General features: G+C 39.3%; 1 pseudogene; it reads left to right on the top strand.

Moving 5' to 3' along the window:
- Window positions 1-555: 555 nt before the first annotated feature.
- Window positions 556-4,137, top strand: LOC104627591 (annotated as a pseudogene).
- The last annotated feature ends 1,511 nt before the right edge of the window (window positions 4,138-5,648 follow it).

The following is a 5,648-nucleotide window of genomic DNA, read 5'->3' on the forward strand; positions in this document are numbered from 1 at the left end:
CAGAATAAAATTCTGCAACACAGTCAAAAGGGTAGAGACTTAGCATAACAAAGTTCAAAAGTAACCTTGAGAGGTTGAGCTGACCATTGTTGTATAGGCATATAGGATTTTATAATTCAGCAGCATCCTCAAAATGGCTAGAGCCCCTTACAAAGAAAGGCTCCTCTAGAGAAATCAAGGTGCAAAGAAAGAAAACCTCTCTAGTGCCTCCTATTTGCTTTCAAACAAAGCTTGTTAACATGCTACTGCCAGGCTGCTGGTGTTGGAAACCACCATTAGCTTTGAAGAGTGATATTTTCATTTCTTATTTGTCCTTATGCTAGTTTTCAGGTACACAGGATGAAAAGAAAGATGATACAGAAATTATAAAGGAAGGTCTAAAAGATATTTCCTAGCTTCAGGATATTCTTTTTGCATTCACAGAGTTGCTTAGACACATCTAACAGCTCTGTAAAGCTGTTGGTTAGTAGCCAATATAATATGCACATCATCTGGCTAGCAGGGACCACCCCATTAGCAAAATGGAGCATGATTGATTTATTTTCCTTCCCCCAGAGTCAGCAGCTGATGGTTGTTGAGAACAGTGTAGAAGTTGCTCAGTTTATTAACAACCACCCAGACTTTCTCACTCTTGCAGAGCCCTTCTGGAAGGAACTCGACAACCTTCCAGTCATCTATGAGTACAACACCTACCAAAGACTTATTGAACATTTTGGGACTCATTTCTTACACAATGATCTCTAGGAGGACATTACAAAGTTATTTTTTATATGAATACTGACAAAATGAAAGCAGAAGGTAGAGTACTAGAGTATTTTTTACAAGAAACAAAGTGAATAAACAAGAATAAAAATTTCTTTGCATGTTCTCCCAGCTAATATCTAAAATCAAATAACAGACTACTAGTCACCACACACTTTTCACAGGCAAAAGAAAGAAGTTTAGAAAAAGTGCCCAAACCACAACATTTAGTTCCAGATCCACATTTGTGACCTGCAGTGTTCTGGGTAGATTTGATAGTTGGTTCAGGACCTCATCAGGCTAAAATTGAATTCTAGTGACAATCTGAATCTCAAATAATGTTAAAGCTTAAAAGTTACTTGGAGATGGAGGTTGGGTAAGACTGTGTACAGCAGAATAAATTACAAACAGAGCAAACACCAGAGTGACAAATATGATGGTACTCAGCGGGGAGCAGTGCTGTAGGATTAGGGACTGAAGAGATGAAAGAAATAATAAACTTTTTCCAGATACACCTCCCATCTCTCAGCCTCCATCCATAGACTTTAGCAATGCGTGGACCTTCCCACAGGGCATGCTAGTTAGTTACCTTCTAATTTAAGCATGATACCTGGTAGTTCTTTTCTTTCTAAAACACATTTCAAGTCAATGGGAAACTCGGAAATAAAGCCAACACACTTTCCTTGTACAGCATTGTTAATGGATTATCTGCAGGTATGAGCATAACAGACATATCAGTGCAGCACATCAGGCTGGAACACATTCATTGTGAAAAAGAAGAAAATAAAGTGCTCCAAACTAGATGAACTGCTACAGATTTCTACAGGTAAATGTTCAACAGTGACTCGTACAGTTGTCATGTCTCCAGCTTTCATCTCCTCCTAAATAGCTGTCAAAATGGGTAGCAGGTATTGATAGCTTTGTTGAACTCTATTTTAACACATTGAACCCAGACACCAAGTGTCTGGTTTAAAAGGCTCTCCAACACCCATCAGTCATTGCTAATGCTTTCCCAGTAACTAGTACTTTTCTGGACACCCTAAGTCAGAGCTGCCAAGACATCTGCAATACCAGATACTTCTTATGTGATATCCATGTAGGAGCTCTTGATTCAGGCACAGGTGGTTGATCTGCATAGATGAGTCTTTTCACTACTTGCTAGTATATAGTTTTTGCATGTGTTGTTTCTATTTCCATTTGTAAATATAGCAATGGTGGTATTTTCTGTATTTCCTATCCTGAATCTACAGGAAGCAGTGGTAGTAAGATTAAAGGAGTCTCCTACATAGAAGGAGGAAGCCCAGGTGCTGTTTCTGGCCTTAGTTATCTAGAGCTGAATAATCCTGCTGGGAACGGAGATACTCCTTTTGGGCCAGATCAGTGTCAGACTATCCGAGAGGAATTAAAAAGTAAGGCTATTTTCCTGAAGCAGAGATGAGCAGATGGGATTACCTCAAGGGGAGAAATGATTAAGATATAGCTGGTGATTAATCAGGCTGTAGTCTGCAATCATTTTGTTTTCAGATTGCTTAATAAAAAAGTAAAGAAAAATTCACAGGAAGAAAATCCCATGAAGCTAACATGATCAGCATCACAAATCTAGGTCCTTTGGCAGGATAACCATAATCTCATATCTCAAATATGTTTAAACGTGACTAAGCAACCACTAACTTTAAGGGATGCTGTTAAGCACAGCTGACTTTTCAGAAAAAGGCTAATATTAAATATTAACATAAGACTTTATCTAGTTAGCTAGCAAATTGAAGCATCTTTCAACTCCCATGTTCAGGAGCATACATCACAAATTATTTTATGTGACAAAATGTGCTCATAAACTCTTATATCCCCACTATAACTATTTAATATAAATGTTTCTCTACTGTGTGTAGCCAACACCATTATATGAGCTGGTAAAGGAAGTGCCCTGCTCCTCAGTCAAAAAGCATTACCTAAAACAAGCCATTGAAGAATATATGGCTAAAAATGATCCCTGCAAATGTCACCCTTGCCAGAATGATGGTGAGGCGGCCATGGAAGGAACTTACTGCATGTGTTACTGCAAGCCTTGTATCTTTGGAGCAGCTTGTGAGCTGGGAACTCTCATGCAAGATCAGCCAGATAGCACTCTTTAAACCCATGAGAATTTAAAGTGGCAAAAGCGTGCTCTCCTGCTTCCAGAGTCTGTCCCACTGCACAAATTGAATGAGTGACTGATGTGCAGTGGCTGCTTGGGTCAGATATCACTGCAGACATACAGCACAGGGAGGGTCTTCTTGCGGAGCCCGAGTCTTTGCTTAACATGTCCAAACAGTACTTAACAAAAAAACTTGTTTTTATTATTATTGTTAAATGCAGTGGACCATAATACCACTCAAAATGCAACCTTTTATAAATAAATATATATACTGAATAAGTATCAATAACTTCAACAATTTTTGCTTTTTATTTTTATTAGTTATAACTGATAGCTACTTTTATGTTCTCTTAGACTCTGATAACATGTAGACTCCATGGAATTATACTTACGTAAAAGGTGAGTTTGTGAAAGATTAGATGATTGCAATCTGGAATTCTCTGCAAGGGCACAGTTTGGATATTCACTAGCTTTAAACAGCACATACCACCGTGGTTTTTTTTTAAGGACAACAACTTACAGAATGGTTTAATGTGAAATATTCTCAAATGTTACATTGGTGGTGTTGAACACTGGAGCTGCCGGTCTTCCTGGAGCCCTTGTTCAGGGGGAAGGAAATCAAGGAATTGAACCTGCAACAACCTCTCCCCGCATGGCAGTGAGAAGGCCTGCATTAGGAGAGCAGCGTGAAAGCAGACCATGTGAAGATGAAGAATTGCAGCATTTTGGGGAAGCAGAAAAGAAACATTTGGAGCGCGAATACGGGAAGATTTAAAAAATTTATTTCGGAAGGGTGCATAAGCTATTGAATTCAGGGAGAAGGTCACTTACTGAGCTTTCATATTTAAGTTGAAACAAAATGAAATTCAGAAGCTGTGAATCTGTTACAAGATAAAACTAGAAAATGGGGTAAAAGCCAGTGAACTTGACATCATTCTATTTAGTACTCTCTCAGATAGCCTGGCAGTGCCTGATTTAAGTATAATCGTGATGTAAACAGGACACACAATAGGCTTGAAAATGTGCTTCACTGAGAAGTGTAGAATTTTGAAAGGAAAGGAGACTAAATTGAAACTAAAACATACTTTTGTTTGCTTTATAGCTTGATTGAACCACACTGTTTTGATGTATCCATAACTTACAGAATTCTGTTCACCTCTTGGAAAATGAATTTGTTCAAGTTATTTCTGTTACTCTATTATCTGTCCTATCCCTACTTGCAGTTAATACAGAGATTCACTTGAAAATTTGTATTTATCTTGGTAAGCTTAGTATCAGAGCTACTGTGTAGCAGCTTTCTCAGCACTGTTCCTGGCTGAAGTTTACATGACATTAGCCAAGACTTCTTACTAAAAATAAAAGAAAACCAAAAAAGCCTGACCCCAAAACCAGAACAAAATCTTTGCTTTTCTGGACCATGGTACCTACAGAGAAAAGAAATCTACTTGCCCTTTACCCTATACACATATTAAAAATTTTCTGCTTTCCAACAATGGGGGGGGGGGGGAAAATAACCAAAAAATGCGTTTCCCAGTACCCTAGACAATCAGGTCTAAATAACTTCCTGTGGAAACAAACTTTGCTCCTTAATTCAGTCCTGTAGTTATATCCAAGAACCATGGGGATAAGTCTATATCTAAAGCAAACTGTGTAAAAGGTCTAGTGGGCAGCACCAGGCAACCACAAAGTTCTCAAATAATCTCCTTGTCATAAGAGCATAACTCCAAGGATCACTTTACATCTTGGATGATCTCCCCACTTCATTCTTTTTCCTCCAACCCAGTCATTAACCATTAAGGTTTCTTTTTTTTCCCTGCAAGGTTTATTTGTGAGTCAACTTTAAGTGTGATCAGATAGACATGGGAATTTGCAGACCTGTAGTTCAACACCATCTTTTCCTCCTTCCAACCAGGACTAACTACCCACAAACACTAGTCACACTGCTTGAACGCCATCTCTTTGTGTATCAGTACACAGTCTCCCAGGGTCCTGCATGTATGACCTGTCTCTATTAGGATATTACTCTCTAGCATGAACTGTCAACAGAAGCACAGGTCCTAAGAACAGAGAAGCCCTCTTCAAGCTAGGGCCAGCCCTGCAGGCAATAGGAAAAGATATTGTCACTCTGTCCTTGGCACTGCATATATGTTTGGGTGGTGTGATGTGTTTATATCCTGCGCTAACATGATTGATACATTTCTACAGGAAAATCAGCTAATCTTACCATTCAATTTGTTAAGGAATTTAAGAGAAGATATGCGACTGCTTTCTGTAAGCCACTGATTCACTGTAAGCCACTGTGGCTATCTCAAATGTCCCTGCGCTGGTTTTAGCTGAGATAGAGTTAAATTTCTTCATAGTAGCTAGTATGCGGCTATGTTTTGGATTTGTGCCAGAAACAGTGTTGATAATACAGGAATGTTTTCATTACTGCTGAGCAGTGCTTACACAGAGTCAAGGCCTTTTCTGCTTCTCACACCACCCCACCAGCAAGTAGGCTGGGGGTGCACAAGAAGTTGTGACAGCTGACCCCAACTGACCAAAGGAATACTCCATACCAGATGTCATGCTCAACAATAAAGAGCTGGGGGAAGAAGGAAGGGGGGACATTTGGAGTTATAGCATTTTGTCTTCCTCAGTCACCATTACACATGACAGAGCCCTGCTTTCCTGGAAATGGCTGAACACCTGCCTCCTGCTGGGAAGCGGTGAATGAATTCCTTGTTTTGAATTGCTTGCATGTGCGGCTTTTGCTTTCTCTATTAAACTGTCT

Source organism: Phaethon lepturus, unplaced genomic scaffold (genome assembly GCF_000687285.1).
Source record: "Phaethon lepturus isolate BGI_N335 unplaced genomic scaffold, ASM68728v1 scaffold21041, whole genome shotgun sequence".
Taxonomy (NCBI): Eukaryota; Metazoa; Chordata; class Aves; order Phaethontiformes; family Phaethontidae; genus Phaethon; species Phaethon lepturus.